Source organism: Pristiophorus japonicus, chromosome 23, assembly GCF_044704955.1.
Source record: "Pristiophorus japonicus isolate sPriJap1 chromosome 23, sPriJap1.hap1, whole genome shotgun sequence".
In the NCBI taxonomy this organism is placed as follows: domain Eukaryota; kingdom Metazoa; phylum Chordata; class Chondrichthyes; family Pristiophoridae; genus Pristiophorus; species Pristiophorus japonicus.
The window spans coordinates 16,644,355-16,671,256 of NC_091999.1; the positions used below are offsets into that span (position 1 = coordinate 16,644,355).

The 26,902-nt window shown below is 46.8% G+C and overlaps 2 non-coding genes across 2 annotated transcripts; both read right to left on the reverse strand.

The window, feature by feature from the left end:
- Positions 1-703: 703 nt before the first annotated feature.
- trnad-guc (transfer RNA aspartic acid (anticodon GUC)) lies at positions 704-775 on the reverse strand. The gene has a single exon. It is a non-coding gene; the product is annotated as a tRNA-Asp (tRNA).
- Positions 776-2,357: 1,582 nt separating this feature from the next.
- On the reverse strand, positions 2,358-2,438 carry trnas-aga (transfer RNA serine (anticodon AGA)). Its single transcript has one exon. It is a non-coding gene; the product is annotated as a tRNA-Ser (tRNA).
- Between the last annotated feature and the right edge of the window lie 24,464 nt (positions 2,439-26,902).

Sequence of the window (26,902 nt, forward strand, 5' to 3'; positions counted from 1 at the left end):
TACAAAAGTTCACATCCGTATTATTTTCCCCAAGTCGTTTTTATAAGTTCCAGGACATACCAAATTCATGGTGATGATTTCCAGTGACAGTTGCACATACACAGAGACATATAAATAGATAGACAGACACAGAGACCCACACACACATAACCAAAAATTTGCACGCACCAACGGGCATGCACAGATACCTCAGACATCTCGAGTGATAGACAGGCTGAATCACTGTCACAACTTTGACCGATGTTTGCGATTTTTGAAACGGATGTATCGTGAATATTGCAGCTTAATAAAAATGAGAAAAAAATGTCAAAGTTGAAAGGTGTGGGACGTTATTCCATCTATCTCAGGATCAGTTTGGCAGAGAACCGGTTAAATTGTGAAATGTAATGAAAAATGCTGAGAATCGTAGTCGGCATGATTCGAACCAGCGCGGGATAACCCAATGGATTCTAGTCCATCGCCTTAACCACTCGGCCACGACTACTGTGTCGCTGCCTTTTTAAACTTTACTCAGAAAAAACTCAGTCATCCATCTCTGTGCAGCAGACGGCCAAAGACTCCTGAAAAATTCTCCGTTTGCTAAAAATCTGGACGAGGCAATCTCATCGACCTGTATTTTTACAGTTCCATATTGCTCTGGAACTTTTTAATATGCATCTCTTCCAAGAAACAGAAGTAAAATTCTACATCTTGAAACAATAGACTCCCCGTCGGGGAATTGAACCCCGGTCTCCCGCGTGACAGGCGGGGATACTCACCACTATACTAACGAGGAACTGACGGGTGCCAACTCTGTCAGAGCAGGAATCGAGTCACTGTGAACAGCACTGGACAACAGGAGAAGTCGACAGACACATTGAGAGACAGAGACAAACCGACAAACAGGGAGAGACAGACAGCGAGATAGAGACAACGAGAGACAGAAAGTGTGAGACTGAGAAGGAGAGGCAGACTGAGTGAGAAAAAGACCCAAATATATACATATACAGAGATGTATGTGTGTGATCTATTAAGAGAGAGAGGGAAAGAGTGAGAGAAAGACAATGATAAAGACAGTGACAAGGAGAGAGACAGATAGAGAGAGAGCGATAGAGACTAAAACAGAAAATGATGGAAATACTTCTCAGCTTACAGGCAGGGACTAACAGAGACAGGCAAAGACATGGACAGATCGAAATGATGGGAAAGAGAGTGCCAGTCAGACAAAGAGTCTGAGAGAATCCCATTGGAACAGACGTGGCACCGTGAGAAAGCGACAGATTGAGAGACAGAGACAAACAGAGAAACAGGGACAGACAGAGTGAGTCAGACTGAGAGAGACAAAGACTCAAACAAACAAAACTCTCTGAAGAGAGAGAGAGGGGCAGAAACCGAGCGACACAGATACATTTCACAATTTCATTTCATTATCGGTTCAGAGTGTCACATTGTTACAGAAAATTGCTGATTCAATCGATGAAAATCCGGTCTCACTGATCAGAATGGGAGGAAATCCGTGTTAAATTAAAGAGATACCAGGAGTGGGGGACAAACCCACGCGGGACAAACCCATTGAGTTTTAAGGCCAACGCCTCAACCACTCGGCTATTCTGGTCCTATGAGAACCTGGATTCTGTCTCTGTGAGAATCTGGGCTTCAACCCCAACCCCACATACAAACACATGCACATCGGCTTTCAGTGAGCATTTACGAACATTTTTAGTAATATTGACACGGGGGCAACTCTCCTATTCTTTTTCGAATAATGCACGGGGAATTTTCATATCCACCCGAGGGTGCAGACGGAGATTCAATTTAACATTTCATCCGAAAGTCAACAGCTTCAACATTGCAAAATTCTCCAAGTGCTGCACTTGAGTGTTAGCCAAGATGATATGCTCAAGTCTCAGGATTGCGACTTGAACAGAGAAACTCCCGATTCAGTTGAGAATGCGGCCACTGAACCAAAGCCGATACAAAAGTTCACAACCGTATTATTTTCCCCAAGTCGTTTTTATAAGTTCCAGGACATACCAAATTCATGGTGATGATTTCCAGTGACAGTTGCACATACACAGAGACATATAAATAGATAGACAGACACAGAGACCCACACACACATGACCAAAAATTTGCACGCACCAACGGGCATGCACAGATGCCTCAGACATCTCGAGGGATAGACAGGCTGAATCACTGTCGCAACTTTGACCGATGTTTGCGCTTTTTGAAACGGATGTATCGTGAATATTGCAGCTTAATAAAAATGAGAAAAAAATGTCAAAGTTGAAAGGTGTGGGACGTTATTCCATCTATCTCAGGATCAGTTTGGCAGAGAACCGGTTAAATTGTGAAATGGAATGAAAAATGCTGAGAATCGTAGTCGGCAGGATTCGAACCTGCGCGGGATAACCCAATGGATTTCTAGTCCATCGCCTTAACCACTCGGCCACGACTACTGTGTCGCTAGCTTTTTAAACTTTACTCAGAAAAAACTCAGTCATCCATCTCTGTGTCGCAGACGGCCAAAGACTCCTGAAAAATTCTCCGTTTGCTAAAAATCTGGACGAGGCAATCTCATCTACCTGTATATTTACAGTTCCATATTGCTCTGGAACTTTTTAACATGCATCTCTTCCAAGAAACAGAAGTAAAATTCGACATCTTGAAACAACTGCCTCCCCGTCGGCGAATTGAACTCCGGTCTCCCGCATGACAGGCGGGGATACTCACCACGATACTAACGAGGAACTGACGGGTACCAACTCTGTCAGAGCAGGAATCGAGTCACTGTGAACAGCACTGGACAACAGGAGAAGTCGACAGACACATTGAGAGACAGAGACAAACCGACAAACAGGGAGAGACAGACAGCGAGATAGAGACAACGAGAGACAGAAAGTGTGAGTCTGAGAAGGAGAGGCAGACTGAGTGAGAAAAAGACTCAAACATATACATATACAGAGATGTGTGTGTGTGATCTATTAAGAGAGAGAGGGAAAGAGTGAGAGAAAGACAATGATAAAGACAGTGACAAGGAGAGAGACAGATAGAGAGAGAGCGATATAGACTAAAACAGAAAATGATGGAAATACTTCTCAGCTTACAGGTAGGGACTAACAGAGACAGGCAAAGACAGGGACAGACCGAAATGATGGGAAAGAGAGAGCCAGTCAGACAAAGAGGCTGTGAGAATCCCATTGGAACAGACGTGTATTTAGATTTACAGAAGGCATTCGATGAGGTGCCTCACAAGAGATTATTATACGAGCAAGGATTAAGGATTTGTTAATTGACAGAAAACAGAGAGTAGGAATAAACGGGTGATTTTCGGGTTGGCAGGCTGTAACTGGTGGGGTGCTGCTAGAATCGGTGCTTGGGCCCCAGCTATTCACAATCTATATCAATAATTTGGATGAGGGGACCAAATGTCATATATCGAAGTCTGCTGAGGCTACAAAGCTATTTGGGGATGTAAGTGTGAGGAGGATGAAAAGAGGTTTCAAACGGATATGTACAGGCTCAGTGAGTGGGCAAGAACATGGCAAATAAAATATAATGTGAAGAAATGTTAAGTTAGACACTTATAGTAAAAATAGAAAGGCAGAGTATTTTTTTTAAATGGTGAGAGTTTGGGAAACATTCTGTTCAGAGGGGCGTGGGTGTTCTTGTACACAAATCGCTAAAAATTAATATGCAGGTGCAGCAAGCAATTAAGAAATCAATAGGTTTATTGGCCTTTATTAAAAGAGGATTTGAGTATTTACGTGTTACTGCAATTATACAGGGCCCTGGTGAGACCACACCTGGAGTATTGTGTGCAGTTTTGGTCTCCTTATCGAAGGAAAGATAAACTTGCTATAGAGGGAGTGCAATGAAGATTCACCAGACTGATTGCTGGGATGGGGGGATTGTCCTATGAGAGATTGAGTAGACTAGGCCTATAATCTCCAGCCTTTAGAAGAATGAGAGGTGAGAGATGAGACACACATCCCCTGAACAAATTTTTAAAAAGAGATGTGAGGTGCTTAAATTTAATCAAGGGCACCAGCTAAATTATTAGAGACACTCCCGGTCCTTCAGGGCCTGTGTCCAGGGGAGAAGCTGATGGGTTTATCTGATCATCTTTGGGTAAAATGTTGTGTTCATTGAGCTGAGCACCTCGTGCCAGCATCAAACACTCTCCAGTCGGGCACAGCATGGGTTAGATACAGATTGAACCCATTGGTCGCTCCTCGACACAGATACTGAGGGACAGGGAGTGTCTGGGACACTGACATTTCTCACTCAATAAGGTATAAATTGATCCTGTACGTCTCCCCATTAATCCTGGGCTCCACACGGCTCGAATCCTGCTCCTGTTGCCCTTCCTGTGACAGCACTGAGCTCAACCCAGCCCATAATGAGCAGGGCTCAGGGAGGGTGGTTGCTAGGCGCTGCAGTGATGTCACTAAGCAGGGCCATTCAGCCAAGCTGGTCCTCTCCTTGTCCCTTTAAAGGTGGAGAGCTGGGACATCATGTCTCAACACACACACCCTGTTCATACTGAGAATCCCTAGGGAAGGCCCAAGGCCCAGAATGTGCAACACAACCAAGGGGGAAAGAGGAGGAGAGAAGGGGATGTAAATCAAGGAGTAGGGACTGAGGGCCACCAAGCTTCAGTTTTAGAGCCTGTAGAATTCAGGAGGGGGAAGAGTTAGTTAGAAATATAGAAACATAGAAAATAGTTGCAGGAATAGGCCATTCGGCCCTTCGAGCCTGCACCATCATTCAATAAGATCATGGCTGATCATTCACCTCAGTACCTCTTTCCTGCTTTCTCTCCATACCACTTGATCCCTTTAGAGGTAAGGGCCATATGTAACCCACTCTTGAATATATGTAACGAACTGGCATCAACAACTCTCTGCGGCAGAGAATTCCACAGGTTAACAACTTTGAGTGAAGAAGTTTCTCCTCATCTCGGTCCTAAATGGCTTACCTCTTATCCTTAGACTATGTCCCCTGGTTCTGGACTTTCTCAACATCGGGAACATTCTTCCTGCATCGAACCTGTCCAGTGCCGTCAGAATCTTATATGTTTCTATTAGATCCCCTCTCATTCTTCTAAACTCCAGTGAATACAGGCCAAGTCGATCGAGTCTATCATCATAGGTCAGTCCTGCCGTCCCAGGAATCAGTCACGTGAACCTTTGCTGCACTCGCTCAATAGCAAGAATGTCCTTCTTCAGATTAAGAGACCAAAACTGAGCACAATATTCCAGGTGAGGCCTCACGAAGGCCCTGCACAACTGCATTAAGACCTCCCTGCTTCTATACTCAAATCCGCTTGCAATGAAGGCCAACATACCATTTGCCTTTTTCACCACCTGCTGTACCTGCAAGCCAACTTGCAATGACTGATGTACCATGACACCCTTGTCCCATTGCAACTCCCCTTTTCTTAATCTGTCGCCATTCAGATAATATTCTGTCTTCATGTTTTAGCCATCAAGTGGATAACCTCACATTTATCCACATTATACTTCATCTGCTATGCATTTGCCTGTCCAAGTCACCCTGCAGCCTCTTAGCATCCTCCTCACAGCTCACACCGCGATCCAGCTTAGTATCATCTGCAAATGTGGAGATATTACACTCCATTCCTTCATCTAAATCATTGATGTATATTGTAAATAGCTGGGTTCCCAGCACTGAGCCATGCGGCACCTCACGAGTAACTGCCTGCCATTCTGAAAAGTACCCGTTTATCCAGACTTTATGCTTCCTGTCTGCCAACCAGTTCTCTATCCACATCCATACTTTAACCCGAATACCATGTGCTTTAATTTTGCACACCAATCTCTTGTGTGGGACCTTGTCAAAAAACTTTTGAAAGTCCAAATACACCACATCCACTGGTTCACCCTTGTCCACTCGACTAGTTACATCCTCAAACAATTCTCGAAGATTTGTCAAGCATGATTTCCCTTTCATAAATCCATGCTGACTTGGACCGATCCCGTCATTGCTTTCCAAATGCGCTGCTATTTCATCTTTAATAATTGATTCCAACATTTTCCCCACGACCGATGTCAGGCTAACCAGTCTATAATTACCCGTTTTCCTCTCCCCCCTTTTTTAAAAAGTGGTGTTACATTAGCTACCCTCCAGTTCATAGGAACTGATACCGAGTCGATAGACTGTTGGAAAATGATGAGCAATGCATCCACTATTTCTCGGGCCACTTTCTTAAGTACATTGGGACTGTAGTTTCAGGATCCAGGGAGAGAACAAGGAGCAGATGGGGAGACTGGCGTGGCCTCCAGCACAGTGAGGATGTCGGGGGAGGGAGATTGTGTCGGGTCGTGTATTAAGGGTGAAGGAGGGAGAAGAGAGGAAAAGTCAAAGGAGCAATTACTGCAGCAGTGTCCATCAATAGTGATAGAGAGAAGGTGGGGTCAGAGTGGGCCTGGACTGGCAGGTAAACTGTTTGTTTGCTGTGCGCAGCTCTCCTTCTGTCACAAATAGCCTCCTGTAGCCCAGTGACACAAACAGCCCATTAAACGCCTCCAATGTCCTTTGGTCTGGTGAGGTCTCCCTTTGTGAAACATCAGCTGTTGTTAAAGCTTCTCATTCTGAATCGCTTACAGTGAGACAGTATCCACTGTCCGTTTTATTCCATGGGCTTCATCTTTGCTGGTATTGGTAACACGCCCGGGATCACTAAACACAAAACCCAGTCTGTGAATCACTTTCAGCTACTGGACTTAGTATGTTCCCCACAGCATCTCTCTCACCTTCTATGTGTGAATAGAGCATCATGTCTGCAAAGCTGGTTTAAGTTTATATCCAGGCAGAAAATATATTTAAGAAAAGCCTGTAGGCCGATGAGACAGTGCTCAGGTGCCAGTATGCTGCTGGTTTGCCCGGCATTTTGCCTGTAATGGAAGATAACTGAACATGTCTCCCAGTGTAACCTTTGCTGTAATGAAATGTGTCTTTTAATAAGCCTCATGTCCTTGCTCATGTCTGCTGCAATTGTGTAGAAAGGATATGTGTGAAGTGATGGTGTTTGTATGGAGATGTGAAACAAGGAAACGGTATCTGTGTGTGGCAGTGACACAGCCTTGTGGTCACAGGCAGAACCATGCACCGATAGCCTTGTGGTTATGGTTTGAGCAGGGTCAGTTCATGAATGCTCAAGCTAAGAGGTGCCACAGATCGGGAGCAGAGGCAGTAAATCAAATCTAAATGTAAATTCCGATGTAGTTTATTTCATGTATTCCTATTTTAATAGCTTTTTCTGAATGTGGCCTATGCCAAGTGCCAGGATATTGGATCAGGCCCACCATAGAAAATGAGTTTGACACCTTGAGATAGACAATGTCAACCAGATTCCCCCATCCACCAACCTAACAACTTCTTTACAAACTCAAGCTAGTTTGTAAGACGTGACCTTGTTTACCGGAATCCATGTTCAGTATCTCTAATGGCCCCTTCCCTTTCCCCATGATGGAAAACAGCATCTCTCAGGATCCCTTCAAGCACCTTCCCAGTGATCGAGGTCACGTTGATGGGCCTTCAATTCCCGAGCTCTGACTTGTGCCCAATTTGAAAAATGGGAACTACGTGTGCTACCTTCCAATCTCAGGGAACAACCCATGATTCTACTGAGCTGTTGGAGAGAGGCGGGAGTCGAGAGAGGCAGCGGCCTATAAAAGGCTCAGCAGTCCGGGGGGAGTCGAGAGAGGCAGCGGCCTATAAAAGGCTGAGCAGTCCGGGGGGAGTCGAGAGAGGCAGCGGCCTATAAAAGGCTCAGCAGTCCGGGGAGCATCGAGAGAGGCGGGAGTCGAGAGAGGCAGCGGCCTATAAAAGGCTCAGCAGTCCAGGGAGCGTCGAGAGAGGCAGCGGCCTATAAAAGGCTCAGCAGTCCGGGGAGCATCGAGAGAGGCGGGAGTCCAGAGAGGCAGCGGCCTATAAAAGGCTCAGCAGTCCGGGGAGCGTCGAGAGAGGCGGGAGTCGAGAGAGGCAGCGGCCTATAAAAGGCTGAGCAGTCCGGGGGGAGTCGAGAGAGGCAGCGGCCTATAAAAGGCTCAGCAGTCCGGGGAGCGTCGAGAGAGGCAGCGGCCTATAAAAGGCTCAGCAGTCCGGGGAGCATCGAGAGAGGCGGGAGTCCAGAGAGGCAGCGGCCTATAAAAGGCTCAGCAGTCCGTGGAGCATCGAGAGAGATGGGAGTCCAGAGAGGCAGCGGCCTATAAAAGGCTCAGCAGTCCGGGGAGCGTCGAGAGAGGCGGGAGTCGAGAGAGGCAGCGGCCTATAAAAGGCTCAGCAGTCCGGGGAGTATCGAGAGACGCGGGAGTCGAGAGAGGCAGCGGCCTATAAAAGGTGGAGCAGTCCGGGGAGCGTCGAGAGAGGCAGCGGCCTATAAAAGGTGGAGCAGTCCGGGGAGCGTCGAGAGAGGCAGCGGCCTATAAAAGGTGGAGCAGTCCGGGGAGCGTCGAGAGAGGCGGGAGTCGAGAGAGGCAGCGGCCTATAAAAGGCTCAGCAGTCGAGAGAGGCAGCGGCCTATAAAAGGCTCAGCAGTCCGGGGATCGTCGAGAGAGGCGGGAGTCCAGAGAGGCAGCGGCCTATAAAAGGCTCAGCAGTCCGGGGAGCTTCGAGAGAGGCAGCGGCCTATAAAAGGCTCAGCAGTCCGGGGAGCTTCGACAGAGGCAGCGGCCTATAAAAGGCTCAGCAGTCCGGGGAGCTTCGACAGAGGCAGCGGCCTATAAAAGGCTCAGCAGTCCGGGGAGCTTCGACAGAGGCAGCGGCCTATAAAAGGCTCAGCAGTCCGGGGAGCGTCGAGAGAGGCGGGAGTCGAGAGAGGCAGCGGCCTATAAAAGGCTCAGCAGTCCGGGGAGCGTCGAGAGAGGCGGGAGTCGAGAGAGGCAGCGGCCTATAAAAGGCTCAGCAGTCCGGGGAGCGTCGAGAGAGGCAGCGGCCTATAAAAGGCTCAGCAGTCCGGGGAGTCCAGAGAGGCGTGACTTGTGCAGCTCCAGCTGAGAGAAGTCAAAAAAAGAAGTAGAAAGAAATCAAAAGGTGACGTCACAGCCAACGTGGTAAGTGATTGGCTGCTGATTGGTGAGTAGTTTTTCTTTTTCTTTTTAGTCAGTAACTTTTAACATTGTTGTCGGCAATTTAATTGTATCTAAGGGTTAAGTCATGGCAGGACAGCTCGGTCATGTGATATGCTCCTCCTGTACCATGTGGGAACACTGGGACAACACCAGTGTCCCTGACGACTATATGTGCGGGAAGTGTGTCCACCTCCGGCTAAATTAAAAAGTAGGACCTCAAAAGTAGTAATCACGGGATTGCTACCAGAGCCACGTGCTAGTCAGAGTAGGAATCGCAGGATAGCTCAGATGAATACGTGGCTTGAGCAATGGTGCAGCAGGGAGGGATTCAAATTCCTGGGGCATTGGAACCGGTTCTGGGGGAGATGGGACCAGTACAATCCGGACGGTCTGCACCTGGGCAGAATCGGAACCAATGTCCTCAGGGGAGTGTTTGCTAGTGCTGTTGGGGAGGAGTTAAACTAATATGGCAGGGGGATGGGAACCAATGCAGGGAGATAGAGGGAAACAAAAAGGAGGCAAAAACAAAAGACAGAAAGGAGATGAGGAAAAGTGGAGAGCAGAGAAACCCAAGGCAAAGAACAAAAAGGGCCATTTGTACAGCAAAATTCTAAAAGGACAGAGGGTGTTAAAAAAACAAGCCTAAAGGCTTTGTGTCTTAATGCAAGGAGTATCCGCAATAAGGTGGATGAATTAACTGTGCAAATAGATGTTAACAATATGATGTGATTGGGATTATGGAGACGTGGCTCCAGGATGATCAGGGCTGGGAACTCAACATCCAGGGGTATTCAACATTCAGGAAGGATAGAATAAAAAGAAAAGGAGGTGGGGTAGCATTGCTGGTTAAGGAGGAGATTAAGGCAATCGTTAGGAAGGATATTAGCTTGGATGATGTGGAATCTATATGGGTAGAGCTGCAGAACACCAAAGGGCAAAAAACGTTAGTGGGAGTTGTGTACAGACCTCCAAACAGTAGTAGTGATGTTGGGGAGGGCATCAAACAGGAAATTAGGGGTGCGTGCAATAAAGGTGCAGCAGTTATAATGGGTGACTTTAATATGCACATAGATTGGGCTAACCAAACTGGAAGCAATACGGTGGAGGACGATTTTCTGGAGTGCATAAGGGATGGTTTTTTAGACCAATATGTCGAGGAACCAACTAGGGGGGAGGCCATCTTAGACTGGGTGTTATGTAATGAGAGAGGATTAATTAGCAATCTCGTTGTTCGAGGCCCCTTGGGAAGAGTGACCATTATATGGTGGAATTCTGCATTGGGATGGAGAATGAAACAGTTAATTCAGAGACCATGGTCCAGAACTTAAAGAAGGCTAACTTTGAAGGTATGAGGCGTGAATTGGCTGGGATGGATTGGCGAATGATACTTAAGGGGTTGACTGTGGATGGGCAATGGCAGACATTTAGAGACCGCATGGATGAACTACAACAATTGTACTTTCCTGTCTGGCATAAAAATAAAAAAGGTAAGGTGGCTCAACCGTGGCTATCAAGGGAAATCAGGGATAGTATTAAAGCCAAGGAAGTGGCATACAAATTGGCCAGAAATAGCAGCGAACCTGGGGACTGGGAGAAACTTAGAACTCAGCAGAAGAGGACAAAGGGTTTGATTAGGGCAGAGAAAATGGAGTATGAGAAGAAGCTTGCAGGGAACATTAAGACGGATTGCAAAAGTTTTTATAGATATGTAAAGAGAAAAAGGTTAGTAAAGACAAACGTAGGTCCGCTGCAGTCAGAATCAGAGGAAGTCATAACGGGGAACAAAGAAATGGCGGACCAATTGAACAAGTACTTTGGTTCGGTATTCACGAAGGAGGACACGAACAACCTTCCGGTTATAAAAGGGGTCGGGGGGTCTAGTAAGGAGGAGGAACTGAGGGAAATCCTTATTAGCCGGGAAATTGTGTTGGGGAAATTGATGGGATTGAAGGCCGATAAATCCCCAGGGCCTGATGGACTGCATCCCAGAGTACTTAAGGAGGTGGCCTTGGAAATAGTGGATGCGTTGACAGTCATTTTCCAACATTCCATTGACTCTGGATCAGTTCCTATGGAGTGGAGGGTAGCCAATGTTACCCCACTTTTTAAAAAAGGAGGGAGAGAGAAAACAGGGAATTATAGACCGATCAGCCTGACATCGGTAGTGGGTAAATTGATGGAATCAATTATTAAGGATGTCATAGCAGTGCATTTGGAAAGAGGTGACATGATAGGATGATAGGTCCAAGTCAGCATGGATTTGTGAAAGGGAAATCATGCTTGACAAATCTTCTGGAATTTTTTGAGGATGTTTCCAGTAGAGTGGACAAGGGAGAACCAGTTGATGTTATATTTGGACTTTCAGAAGGCGTTCGACAAGGTCCCACACAAGAGATTGATGTGCAAAGTTAGAGCACATGGGATTGGGGGTAGTGTACTGACATGGATTGAGAACTGGTTGTCAGACAGGAAACAAAGAGTAGGAGTAAATGGGTACTTTTCAGAATGGCAGGCAGTGACTAGTGGGGTACCGCAAGGTTCTGTGCTGGGGCCCCAGCTGTTTACACTGTACATTAATGATTTAGATGAGCGGATTAAATGTAGTATCTCCAAATTTGCAGATGACACTAAGTTGGGTGGCAGTGTGAGCTGCGAGGAGGATGCTGTGAGGCTGCAGAGCGACTTGGATAGGTTAGGTGAGTGGGCAAATGCATGGCAGATGAAGTATAATGTGGATAAATGTGAGGTTATCCACTTTGGTGGTAAAAACAGAGAGACAGACTATTATCTGAATGGTGACAGATTAGGAAAAGGGGAGGTGCAAAGAGACCTGGGTGTCATGGTACATCAGTCATTGAAGGTTGGCATGCAGGTGCAGCTGGCGGTTAAGAAAGCAAATGGCATGTTGGCCTTCATAGCAAGGGGATTTGAGTACAGGGGCAGGGAGGTTTTGCGACAGTTGTACAGGGCATTGGTGAGGCCACACCTGGAGTATTGTGTACAGTTTTGGTCTCCTAACCTGAGGAAGGACATTCTTGCTATTGAGGGAGTGCAGCGAAGGTTCACCAGACTGATTCCCGGGATGGCGGGACTGACCTATCAAGAAAGACTGGATCAACTGGGCTTGTATTCACTGGAGTTCAGAAGAATGAGAGGGGACCTCATAGAAACATTTAAAATTCTGACGGGGTTAGACAGGTTAGATGCAGGAAGAATGTTACCAATGTTGGGGAAGTCCAGAACCAGAGGTCACAGTCTAAGGATAAGGGGTAAGCCATTTAGGACCGAGATGCGGAGGAACTTCTTCACCCAGAGAGTGGTGAACATGTGGAATTCTCTACCACAGAAAGTTGTTGAGGCCAATTCACTAAATATATTCAAAAAGGAGTTAGATGAGGTCCTTACTACTAGGGGGATCAAGGGGTATGGCGAGAAAGCAGGAATGGGTTACTGAAGTTGAATGTTCAGCCATGAACTCATTGAATGGCGGTGCAGGCTAGAAGGGCCGAATGGCCTACTCCTGCACCTATTTTCTATGTTTCTATGTTTCTAAAATAGATGAGTTGACGGCACAAATAGATACACATGGGTATGATCTGATAGCCATTACAGAAACGTGGTTGCAAGGTGACCAGGACTGGGAACTAAATATTCAAGGATATTTGACAATTCGGAAGGACAGACAGAAAAAAAAGGAGGTGGGATAGCTCTGTTAATAAAGGATGAGATCAGTGCGTTAGTGAGAAACGATATTTGCTCAGAGGATCAAGATATTGAATCAGTTTGGGTGGAGATGAGGAATAATAAAGGGAAAGTCACTGGTGGGCAGAGTCTATAGGCCCCCGAACAGTAGCTACACTGTTGGACGGAGTATAAATCAAGAAATAATGGAGGCTTGTAATAAAGGAACGGCAATATTTATGGGTGATTTTAAACTTCATATTGATTGGACAAAGCAAATTGGCCAGGGTAGCCTTGAGGAGGAGTCCATAGAGTATATCCGGGATAGTTTCCTTGAACAGTACGTTGTGGAACCAACCAGGGAGCAGGCTATCTTAGATCTAGTACTGTGTAATGAGGCAGGATTAATAAATGATCTCGTACTAAAAGATCCTCTTGGAATAACTGATCATAATATGGTTGAATTTCAAATTCAGCTGGAGGGTGAGAAAGTTGGTTCTCAAACTAGGGTCCTAAGCTTAAATAAAGGAGACTGCAGAGGTATGAGGGCAGAGTTGGCTAAAATAGACTGGGAAAATAGATTAAAGAATGGGATGGTTGATGAGCAGTGGCAGACATTTAAGGAGATATTTCATTACCTGCAACAAAAATATATCCCAATGAGAAGGAGAGACTAAGAGAAGGGATAACCATCCATGGCTAACTAAGGAAATAAGGGAGGAATCAAATTGAAAACAAAGGCATACGGTGTGGCCAAGACTAGTGGGAGGCCAGAGGTTTATGACATTTTTAAAAGCCAGCAGAGAACGACTAAAAAAATGATTGAGAGGGAAGATAGATGATGAAAGTAAGCTAGCACAGAATACAGAATACAGTAAGAGTCCTTCATGGTAGAAGACATTAAAAACATCCCAGCAGTGGATAAGCGAGGGGCTATCGGTAGGGAGTTACGTAATACAATCACTAATGATGTAGTATTAGGTAAAATAATGGGACTAAAGGCAGAACAGTCCCCTGAACATGATGGCTTGCATCCTAGGGTCTTAAGAGAAGTGGCTGCAGAGATAGTGGAAGCATTGGTTGTAATCTACCAAAATTCCCTGGATTCTAGTGCGGTCCCAACAGATTGGAAAGCGCAAATGTAACTTGCCGATTTGAAAAAGGAGGCAGACAAAAATCAGGAAACCATATACCAGGTAGCCTAACTTCTGTCGTTGGGAAAATGCTGGAGTCCATTATTAAGGAAGCAGTAGCAGGACATTTGGAAAAGCATCATTCATTCAAGCAGATTCAACATGGTTTTATGAAAGGGAAATCAAGTTTACAAATTCGCTGGAGTTCTTTGAGGATGTAACGAGCAGGGTGGATAAGGGGTAAGCAGTGGATGTGATGTATTTGGATTTCCAGAAGGCATTCGATAAGGTGCCACCTAAGAGGTTACTGCACAATATAAAAGCTCACTGGGTTGGGGGTAATATATTAACGTGGATAGGGGATTGGCTAACTAACAGAAAACAGATGGTCGGGATAAATGGGTCATTTTCCAGTTGGCAAACATGACTAGTGGGGTGCCGCAGGGATTGGCGCTGGGTCCTCAACAATTTACAATCCATATTAATGACTTGGATTAAGGGACCGAGTTTGCAGTTGTTACAAAAATTGTGTGGAAGACACAAAAAATCTGCAAAGGGATACAAACAGGTTTAGTCAGAGGGCAAACATTTGGCAGATGAAGTATAATGTGGGAAAATGTGAGGTTATCCACTTTAGCAGAAATAATAGAAACGCAAATTATAATTTAAATGGAGAAAAATTGCAAAGAGCTGCATTACAGAGAGACTTGGGGGTCTTGTGCATGAAACACAAAAAGTTAGTATGCAGGTACGGCAAGTAATCAGGAAGGCAAATGGAATGTTGGCCTTTATTGCAAGGGGGATAGAGTATAAAAGCAGAGAAGTCCTGCTACAACTGTACAGAGTAATGGTGAGGCCTCACCTGGAGTACTGCGTACAGTTTTGGTCTCCGTATGTAAGGAAGGATATACTTACATTGGAGGCTGTTCAGAGAAAGTTCACTAGGTTGATTCCAGAGATGAGGGGGTTGATTTCTGAGCATAGGTTGAGTAGGTTTAGCCTCTACACATTGGAGTTCAGAAGAATGAGAGGTGATCTTATTGAAACTTAATGATAATGAGGTGGCTCGCCAAGCTGGATGCAGAGGGGATATTTCCATTCATAGGGGAAACTAAAATTAGCGGAAATAGTCTCAGAATAAAGAGCCGCCCATTTAAAACTGAGATTTCTTCTCTGAGGGTTGTAAATCCATAGAATTAGCTGCCCCAAAGAGCTGTGCAAGCTGGGTCATTGAATATATTCAAGGTGGAGAGAGACACATTTTCAGCGATAAGGGAGTAAAGGGTTATGGGGAGCGGGCACGGATGTGGAGTCGAGTCCATGATCAGATCAGCCATGATCTTATTGAATGAGGAGCAGGCTCGAGGGGCCAAATGGCCTACTCCTGCTCCTATTTCTTATATTCTTATGTTATAGACTGCTTCATCTACACTCCCAATTTTCCCCACCAATTCTAGCTGCGTACAGTTCGACACTCACTGGCTCCCCTCCCCCCTTGATGGTGCTGACTCTGGCTGAGTCCAGTTCTACAATCACTGGTTTCATTTCCCTCTCCTCCAATAATGGTGCTAACTGTGGCTGGGTCTAGTTCTACACTCACTGGTTCCCCTCCCCTGAAGGCACTGACTCTGGCTGGGCTCAGTTCAACACTCACTGGTTCCTCTCCCCTGAAGGTGCTGACTGTGGCTGGGTTCAGTTCTACACTCACTGGTTCCCCTCCCCTGAAGGTCCTGACTCTGGCTGGGTTCAGTTCTGCACTCACTGGTGCCCCTGCCCGGAAGGTCCTGACTCTGGTTGGGTTCAGTTCTGCACTCACTGGTGCCCCTGCCCTGAAGGTGCTGACTCTGGCTGGGTTCAGTTCCAGACACGAACATTCCAGCACCAAGATGGCCGCGCATGCACTCTGCTACTAACTGCATCAAGATGGCGGAACGCTGAACATGATTCCTGTACCAAGATGGCCGCTGTTACCTTGGGCCTGAGACCGGGAGAAAGCCTCGAAGCTGTAACCGCCGATATTCCGGTTATTATAGAAACATAGAAAATAGGGCAGGAGTAGTTCATTCGGCCCTTCGAGCCTGCACCGCCATTCAATGAGTTCATGGCTGAACATGCAACTTCAGTAACCCATTCCTGCTTCTCGCCATACCCCTTGATCCCCCTAGTAGTAAGGACTACATCGAACTCCTTTTTGAATATATTTAGTGAATTGACCTCAACAACTTTCTGTGGTAGCAAATTCCACAGGTCCACCACTCTCTGTGTGAAGAGGTTTCTCCTCATCTCGATCCTAAATGGCTTACACCTTCTCCTTAAACTCTGACCCCTGGTTCTGGGAACATTCTTCCTGCATCTAACCTGTCGAAAACCATCAGAGCCCCTCTCATTCTTCTGAACTCCAGTGAATGCAAGCCCAGTTGATCCTGTCTTTCTTGATATGCCAGTCCCACCATCCCGGGAATCAGTCTGGTGAACCTTCGCTGCACTCCCTCTATAGCAAGAATGTCGTTCCTCACGTTAGGAGACCAAAACTGTACACAATACTCCAGGTGTGGCCTCAACAAAGCTCTGTACAACTGTACTAACACCTCCCTGCCCTTGTACTCAAATCCCCACGCTATGAAGGCCAACATGCCGTTTGATTTCTTAACCGCCTCCTGTATCTGCATGCCAACCGTCAATGACTGATGTACCATGACACCCAGGTCTCGTTGCACCTCACCGTTTCCTAATCTGTCACCATTCAGATAATAGTCTGTCTCTCTGTTTTTACCACCAAAGTGGATAACCTCACATTAATCCACATTATACTTCATCTGCCATGCATTTGCCCACTCACCTAACCTATCCAAGTCAATCTGCAGCCTGATAGCATCCTCCTTGCAGCTCAGGTCCCACTTCCCCCAGAACTGGTTCCAATGTCCCAGGAATTTGAATCCCTCCCTCTTGCACCACTGCTCAAGCCACGTATTTATTCTAACTACCCTGCTCCCTCTACTCTGATTAGCACGTGGCACTGGTAGCAATCCAGAGATTACTACCTTTGAGGTTCTACTTTTTAATTTAACTCCTAGCTCCCTAAATTCAGCTTGTAGGACCTCTTCCCGCTTCTTACCTATATCGTTGGTACCTACATGTACCACGACAACTGGCTGTTCACTCTCCCTCTCCAGAATGCTCTGCAGCTGCTCCGAGACATCCTTGACCCTTGCACCAGGGAGGCAACATACCATCCTGGAGTCTCGGTTGCGTCCGCAGAAACTCCTATCTATTCCCTTTACAGTAGAGTCCCCTATCACTATAGCTCTCCCACTCTTTTTCCCAGTGCCGTCATGCGGTCGGTCAGGAGCTAAAGTTGGACACACTTCCCACACACATAGTAGTCAGGAGCGTCCCTGACTTCCCACGTAACACAGGAGGAGCATGACACATGTCCGATCTCTGCTGCCATGACTTAACCCTTAAATTAATTTACTTACTAAAATTTACTGAAACACCAAACAGCTACTTATTGGTTGGCTGCCAATTAAACCAATCTAAAAGTCAGTCTAAAAGAGAGTTATACTTACCAGTCGAACAGCCAACCACTTACCAGCTTGGCTGCGACGTCACCTCTCGATTTCAAACCCTCTATCTTTGTCTGCAACTGGTTGGGCTGGTCTCTGGGCCTCTGTCTCCGACTCTCGCACTCCTTATCAGCTGCTCTAGTGTCAGCACAGATAGCAAAAACAAGACAAAGCAGCATCTGCCACCCCTGCTTGCCCGAACTCACCCACTTCCGGGCTTGCAGCGGACACCGGTTGTTTATGAAGCCTCCCCGGCTCCCTGCTGGTCCATTACTCCGCTCCGTCCCGCTGAAAAGGACACTTCTGAGGAGCCTGTCCAAAACATGTCTCCTCCACCAGTACACACACAGCGCATGCTCCAAACACAGCCAGGCCCGCGCCTGCGCACTGAGCTCCTGTAGTCTGGGTGCAGCACATTCTCCCCCGCGGAGCATGCTGGGTACATATGACCATGAGAAATAGGAACAGGAGTGGGCCACTCAGAACCCCGAGCCTGCTCCCCATTCAATAAGGTCTGGCTGATCTGATCATAGACTCAGCTCTACTTTTTAGGAAGCTCAGGTTTGAAGACTAGAAGTATCATCTGTTAGTTGGGAAGGGACTGTCGTTTCTCTCCCTTCTGTTCCTTGTGGAAATATATCCTGCAGTATTCTGACTATTATGGGCTTCTGAACTCGCACAGATGTTCTGACCAATGGGCAGAATAATGCAAAGCTCCAATCTATGGGTGTGGAATTGCTGCTGGCAGGTATCAATCAGTCACATGCTGATTGCCGATTTAGGTCTAAGAGCAAAGCAATTTGAGAGTTGTTCAACCATGATTGGACAGCAATTTCAGTCCAATTGTATGGGTCGACATTTAACAGACAGAACCTTCTCCAGGCCAAAGCCTGGACCCATGTAAACCATAAAGCCACACCAGACTTCTAAGCTGCTATTCTGAAGCGTGAGACAGAACAATCAATGAGTTACTCAAGCAAAATGTTGACATTTCTTTGAGCGCAGAAGGGTGCTCAAGAATAGACCTGGTGTCTCGCTGTACAGATTACAGAATCAGACATCAGTACCTCACTACTTCTTACAGTTGTCTTATTTGTTTCCACTGATGGTGTAGTTGGTATAGCTAGTGTGCAGCTGAGCCCAAGAGGCGAGATAGTCCCAGGTTCAATCATTGCTTTCTGCAGAGCTAGCTGGTCTCAGACAGCAGTTTGGAGATACAGTTGGTTTCGGTGCCCCTGGACTCAGGAAACTAGAATTTCGGCCAGATCCACTGATCCCTACTTGCAAGAAAACTTGTCAAATTTGGACTCGGTTGTGATACCCCTGGTCAAGTTCCTTTCGGACATTTACTGAAGGATTACCACTTGGGAAAGTAGCATAATGCATCCATGTGCTGTCAAACTGTCCCCAGCATGAGGTAGCACCTTGAGGGGACAGGGTAGGACAGTGAAGAAATTGCCTTGTACATTTAAGGAAAATAGGATCCAATGTCAGGATTGAGTCAGATGGCATTTTTTTTTCAGACTTGTTAGCCAAATGTTGGAACAAAGTCTCCACCAAGCGCAGCTCTCCACCAGCTGGAGTGGCGGCTGTCCTGCAGGAGCTGCTGCTCAGGAATCCGGACTTCCACGATCAAGGTTTTAGGTGGCAGTCGGACGAGAGGGCTGTGGCTGGCGAGGTGACCATGGTCAGGGACCTGCTGGATGGTGGAGGAGCAGGCTGGATGGCGCAAGACATGCTGGCATGGCGCCTAAATTCGGCCGACGTCCACTGCGTGGCCGATGCCATCAAGTCGCTAAAAGCAGCTCTGGGCCCTGACTCTGTTAGGTGTGTCGAGGAGGCTCAAGCACGTGGGGAGATCCCGTCCAAACTAATCCCCATCTGGACGGAATTCCTCATCAGCGCCAAATCCCGGAACCTCCCTCGGGAGCCGGTGCCTCACAACTTGAGCCGCCTCGACGAAATCCCCTCCTTGCCTTTCAATTCCGCGCGGTGGGGTTTCCTGTACGGGCTGCTCCTGCACACTCTCAACCTTGCCATCCTCGTCTGCCATCCGGACACGCCATGGAGTACCATCTTGCCATCCGGAGGAGGCGGGGGTCCCCGATGGAGTGCACTCTACGCAGGAGTCCTCCCGCTATATATCGGGAACTTGGCCTGGAGGGTGGTGCACGGAGCAGGCCCGTGCAATAAATTATTAAGTCGGTTCATGGGCTCCCAGGCCGCCTGCAATTTCTGCGGTCTGGAAGAGTCTGTGTTCCACGTTTTAGATGAATATACGAGGTTGCAGCCCCTGTTCCATTATTTAAATGAGCTGCTCCTCAATTTCTGGCTGCACTTCTGTCCCACACTCCTGATCTTTGGGCACCCTGTGCGGAGGGGAGCGGGTAGGTCCGAAGGCCTACTTGTAGGACTGCTCCTGGGCACTGCCAAGGGTGCCATCAGCCGGTCCAGGCAGCGGGCGGTCGAGAGGGTCGTTCAGCCTGCCTGCCTCTCTTCCGTGCTTACATCCGGGCCACGGTGTCCCTGGAGATGGAGCACATGGTGTCCACTGGTACGCTCACGGCCTTCCGCGAGAGGTGGGCACCGGAGGGACTGGAGTGCATCGTCACCCCCGGCAACCAAATTTTAATTTGATTTTATATGTTTTAAAGTTTAATTTGTTTTAATTGCTGGGTTTTAGTGTCCCCCTCCCCTTTTATAGGGGGCACTTGTAAATTATCGTTTTACTACCCAAAAAAAACCAACAAAAAAACCCCACAAAAATCACAAAAAAAAAGGGCACGTGAAAAGTGTTTGGAGTGTCCCCCAGATTGGGGGGCACTTGGATTAATTTATTATGTTTTCCTCAAAAGAGTTGTTAGCCAAATGTTCCCACGTGGATATGTCGACTAGTTCAAAGAGTCAATAACGAAAAGGAAATCTAACAAAAAAAAATCGAGCTCTGATTATGACGATACTAGTCTACTGATGTGCAACCAACCACTCAATGGCACCTCGATGCAGGTAGACAGCTGAGCAGTGTCCTGGAAAGGAATTGTCCAACTTAACCCTGTGTTGAAAAAAAAAGTCTTATTCTTGTCTCCAGTGGCCAAAGGTTCATCAACACTCTTTGACCATTTGATGCTGCAGACCTCATCGAAATAATGTATTAATTTTTTCAGATAGGTTTCATCCCTCAGCAAGAGGACCTAATTGCCCTGAAATGTGTAGGGATGCAAGGCTGAAGAAGTAACATGCAAAATAAGCAAGCTCATACCATCCCAGCAGAATGTTTGTGATCTGTGTGTGTCGAGTTACAGGTACCGAAGTGTTGGTACAGGTGCCAAGCTGCTTGTGTTTAAAAGATCATTTCAGTGTCTCATTGCATTTTATTGCAAGGATAGTGTTACTGATCTGTAGGGAAAGCCAAGGACTTTAACATGCTACCATTAGGTCATCAACTTAAATATCATTAAATTTTACAGCACAGAAGGAGGCTATTCAGCCAATCACGTGCCGGCTCTTTGAAAGAGCTGTCCAAATTAGTCCCACGACCCTGCCCTTTCCCCCCATAGCCTTGCAATGTTTTCCATTTCAAGTATATATCCAATTCCCTTTTGAAAGTTACTATTGAATCTGCACCAGACTGATTCCCGGGATGGCTGGACCGACATGTGAGGAGAGTCTGGATCAACTGGGAATTTATACATTGGAGTTTAGAAAGATGAGAGGGGATCTCATAGAAACATATAAGATTTTGACGGGACTGGACAAGTTAGATGCGGGAAGAATGTTCCCGATGTTGGGGGAGTCCAGAACCAGGGGACACAGTCTTAGGAAAAGGGGTAGATCATTTAGGACTGAGATGAGGAGAAACTTCTTCACTCAGAGAGTTGTTAACCTGTGGAATTCCCTGCCGCAGAGAAATGTTGATGCCAGTTCATTGGATATATTCAAGAGGGAGTTAGATGTGTCCCTTACGGTAAGGGGATCAAGGGGTATGGAGCGAAAGCAGGAAAGGGGTACTGAGGGAATGATCAGCCATGATCTTCTTGAATGGTGGTGCAGGCTCGAAGGGCCGAATGGCCTACTCCTGCACCTATTTTCTATGTTTCTATGTTTCTATGATTCCCTGCCCACTCCCTGGAACCCTTTATTCCCTTATTGCTCAAAAATCTGGCTATCTCTACCTTAAATATATTCAATGACCCAGCCTCCACTGCTCTCTGAGGCAGAGAATTCCACAGATTTCCAACACTCTGAGAGAAGAAATTCCTCCTCATCTCAGTTTTAAATGAGCTGAGCAAAAAGGCTGCATTTGTGACTCGAACAGGATTTACTGTGATTGCTTTGGGCACTGAACCATGTTCATTCTGGCACCTCATGTTTGTTTCTGATGATCTTAATAACCCCTATACCTGAGCTGGAGATTAATATTGTGTATAAATGTTGAATACATTAGCTTTGTTTCAAACACATTGTGTCGAATATTTGATTCCTCCATGATCAGAGGAGACTAATTGATGTTCTGTTACTGACTCTTCCATTTTAGTGCTTTTTATTAATCTAACTTATATCACTTCTCACCTAGTTCGCCTTCTATCAAACCCCAAACTTGTTCCATTTGAGTACATGGGTTGTGGTTGTTGTAGACTTAACTGCAGTGTCTCACCTTAAACTCAGCTGAAATCCTTTGAACCACCCCTTTATCTTGCATAAGGTTTGAAATCTGTTACTTTCTGTAACCCATTTTTGGAACCGATTGAATTTTAAAAACTCATCCATGCATTTTGCACGTGATAGCCTGTGAAATATTCTGATATTTGTAATTGTCATTGCCACACACTCCGTTCCCGAGTGACAAACTCCATCCCTCTCCCCAACTTCTGTCTGAGCCTGACTTTTCGCAACCTTGGTTTCATACTTAACCCTGAAATAGGTTATTTGATCAGATATCAACAGCATAATTAAGACTGCCTATTTCCACCTCTGTAACATCATCCGTCCCCGCTCTTGCCTCAGCTCATCCACTGCTGAAGCCCTCATCCATGCCTGTGTGACTTCTGGACTTGACTATTCCAATGCACTTCTCCCACATTCTACTCTACATAAACTAGTGTTAATCCAAAATTCGGCTGCCCATGCCCTAACTCGCACCAAGTCCAGCTCACCCATTACCCCAGTGCTCACTGACCTACATTGGCTTCTAGTTGAGCAACGCCTTGATTTCAAAATTCTGATACTTATTTTCAAATCCCTCCGTGACCTTGCCCCTCACTAGCTCTGTAAATTCCTCCAGCCCCACAACCACCGCTGACACCCGCCCACCCATGAGATATCTGTTTTCCTGAGCATCCCTGATTATAATTGGTGGCTGTGCCTTCTGTTGCCCAGGCCCCAAGTTCTGGAAAACCCAGCCTAAACCTTGCTGTCTAACCTGTGCAGTACCTGCCCTGGCAGTTCTTGATGGGATAGTGTAGAGCAAGCTTTTCTCTCTTATCTAACCTGTGCTGTATCTTCCCTCCGAGTGTTTGATGGGACAGTGTAGAGTGAGCTTTACTCAGTATCTAACCCGTGTTGTTCCTGCCCTGGGAATGTTTAATGAGACTAGCGGGAGTTTTACTCTGTATCTAACCCGTGCTGTACCTGCAATGAGAGTGTTTGATGGAGCAATCTATGGGGAGCTTTACTCTCTGACTGACCCGTGCTGTGCCTGTTGTGTGAGTGTTTGATGGGACAGCGTAGAGGGAGATTAACTCTGTATCTAACCTATGCTGTACCTACCCTGTGAGTGTTTGGGACAGGCTAGAAGGAGACTTAACCTTTAATAACCCATGCTGTGCCTACCTGGGAATGTCTGGTGAGACTGTGTAGAGGGAGCTTTACTCTGCATCGAACCTGACTTGTCCTCCTCATCATCATCATTATCATCATAGGCAGTCCCTCGGAATCGAGGAAGACTTGCTTCCACTCCTGAAGTGAGTTATTTGATGTCTGAATAGTCCAATATGAGAGCCACAGACTCTGTCACAGGTGGGACAGATAATCATTGAGGGAAGGGGTGGGTGTGATTGGTTCGCCACATGCTCTTTCCGCTGCCTGCGCTTGATTTCTGCATGCTCTCGGCATTGAGACTTGAAGTGCTCAGCAACTTCCCGGATGCACTTTCTCGAATTAAGGTGGTCTTTGGCCAGGGAATCCCAGTTGTCAGTGGGGATGTCGCACTTTATCAGGGAGGCTTTGAGGGTGTCCTTGTAACGTTTCCGCTGCCCACCTTTGGCTCTTTTGCCATGAAGGAGCTCCACAGAGAGCACTTGGTTTGGGAGTCTTGTGTCTGGCATGCGAACTATGTGGCCTGCCCAGTGGAGTTAATCGAGTGTGGTCAGTGCTTCAATGCTGGGGACGTTAGCCTGGACAAGGACGCTGATGTTGGTGTGCCAGTCCTCCCTGGGGATTTGTAGGTTCTTGCAGATACATTGTTGGTGATATATCTCCAGTGACTTGAGCGTCTACTGTACATGGTCCATGCCTCTGAGCCATACAGGAGGGCGGGTATTACTATAATCCTGTAGACCATGAGCTTGGTGGTACCTGCCCTGCGAATGGTTGATGGGACAGTGTAGAGGGAGCTTTACTCTGTATCTAACCCATGCTGTACCTGCCCTTGCAATGTCTGGCAGAATAGTGTAGAGGGAGATTTTCTCTATATCTATCCAATGCTATATCTGCCCTGGAATGACTGGACAAGTTAGATGGAGCTGTAGTCTGTTTCCAACTTGTGCTGTACTTGCCCTGGGAATGACTGATGGAACAGTATAGAGGGAGCTGTATTATCTTTGTTTAACCCATGTTGTACTTGCTCTGGGAATGTTTGATGGGACAGTGTGGAGGGAGCTTTACTCTGTATCTAACCCATGCTGTACCTTCCCTGCAATGTCTGATGGGACACCGTATTGAGTTCCTTACTGTGTACCTACTCATGTCCTTCATACACCGTAGAGGACGAAAACCACACTGTGACTCCGGGAGGAGCTCCTCAGCCACAGGGAGAAGACGGTTTGGGAGGATTCTAGTGATGGCTTTCCCAGTGGCTGATAACAGGGCGATCCATCTGTAATTGCTGCAATCGGACTTGTCCCCTTTGTTAAGGATGATCACGATTACTGCATCTCTGAGATCTCCAGGCATGCTCTCCTCCTTCCAGATGAGAGAGATGAGGTCATGCATTTTTGCCAATATTGCCTCTCTGCTATACTTTAGTGCCTCAGTGGGGATTTCATCCGCTCCCATTGCCTTGTTGTTCTTGAGCTGGTGGATGGCCTTTTCTATCTCGTGCAGGGCTGGGGTTTTGCAGAGATGTTGGCGGGCAGCATGCTGTGGGTTGGAGTCGAGGACACTCGAGTCAAAGGCAGAGTCTCAGTTAAAGAGATCTTCGAAGTGCTCCTTCCAGCGGGTCCTGACTGCCTCAGTGTCCTTGATGAGTGTTTCCCCATTCTTGGCCAGCAGTGGGGTGGGGCCTTGGGTGCTTGGGCCATAGGTGGCCTTGACTGCGATGAAGACTCGTCACACATCACGGCTGTCGGCCAGCTGCTGAACCTCCTTTGATTTCTCGACCCACCATCTATGCTTTAAGTCACAGGTTTTTTCTTGGACCTCGGCCTTAAGCCGTCTGTAATGCTGCTTTGATGCTCCCGAGTTGGGTTGTTGTTTTAGGTTCAGAAATGCCCTGTGCTTGCTAACAATTAGCTCTTGCATCTCCTCGTCATTCTCATTAAACCAGTCCTGGTGTTTCCTCGATCAGACAACATCACCAGCATCAAAGCACTGACCACACTCGACCAGTTCCATTGGGTGGGCCACATTGTTCACAACTACTTTAAGTAAAACAATAATCAAGTGTCGCCTGATTAAAGTGAGGAGGGGCGTCACACTCCAGAAACTTTCATTAATGTGCCCCTTTATTATTTTGAGGGCACCAAAAACAAAACTTAACAATTCTACATTAAGGGAAGCTTTGTCAAATCAAGTCAAATTTATTAAAATTAAAATTCAGTTCCCTCTTGAAATTATGCACTCCAGTCTCTGCGGTGCCCATCTCTCGTGGATACCGCATGCTCCATCTCCAGGGACACACATAGAAACATAGAAACATAGAAAATAGGTGCAGAAGTAGCCCATTCGGCCCTTCTAGCCTGCACCGCCATTCAATGAGTTCATGGCTGAACATGCAACTTCAGTACCCCATTCCTGCTTTTGCGGCATACCCTTTGATCCTCCTAGTAGTAAGGACTTCATCTAACTCCTTTTTGAATATATTTACTGAATTGGCCTCAACAACTTTCTGTGGTAGAGAATTCCACAGGTTCAACACTCTCTGGGTGAAGAAGTTTCTCCTCATCTCGGTCTTAAATGGCTTACCCCTTATCCTTCGACTGTGACCCCTGGTTCTGGACTTCCCCAACATTAGAACATTCTTCCTGCAACTAACCTGTCTAAACCCATCAGAATTTTAAACGTTTCTATGAGATCCCCTCTCATTCTCCTGAACTCCAGTGAATACAAGCCCAGTTGATCCAGTCTTTCTTGATATGTCAGTCCCGCCATCCTGGGAATCAGTCTGGTGAACCTTCGCTGCACTCCCTCAATAGCAAGAATGTCCTTCCTCAAGTTAGGAGGCCAAAACTGTACACAATACTCCAGGTTTGGCCTCACCAAGGCCCTGTACATCTGTAGCAACACCTCCCTGCCCCTGTACTCAAATCCCCTCACTATGAAGGCAAACATGCCATTTGCTTTCTGAACCGCCTGCTGTACCTGCATGCCAACCGTCAATGACTGATGTACCATGACACCCAGGTCTCGTTACACCTCCCCTTTTCCTAATCTGGCTTGCCACATTGTTCACATGGTTCACACAAGACTCCCAAAGCAAGCGCTCTGCTCAGAACTTCTACATGGCAAGCGAGCTCAAGGTGGGCAGACAAACCATTTCAAGTGCACCGTCAAAGCTTCCTTGATAAAATGCAACATCCCCACTGATACCTGGGAGTCCCTGGCCAAAGTCCACTCTAAGTAGAGGAAATGCATCCGGGGAGGGCGCTGAGCACCTCAAGTCTCATCGCTGAGCGCATGCAGAAACCAAGCAGAGAGCATGTGGCAAACCAGTCCCACCCACCCTTTCTTTCAACGACTGGCTGTCCGACCTGTGACCGAGACTGTAATTCCCGTATTCGACTGTTTAGTCACCTAAGAACTCACCTTTCGAGTGTAAGCAACTCTTCCTCGATTTCGAGGGACTGCCTATAATGATGATGATGTTTACCTAACCTGTGTTGTGCCTGTCCTGTGCAATTTTGGATTGGCTGTTTAGAAAGACATTTACCCTGCATCTAAATTATGCTGTACTTGCCCTGTGAGTGTTTGATGGGACAGTGTAGAGGGAGATTCACTCTGTATCTAACCC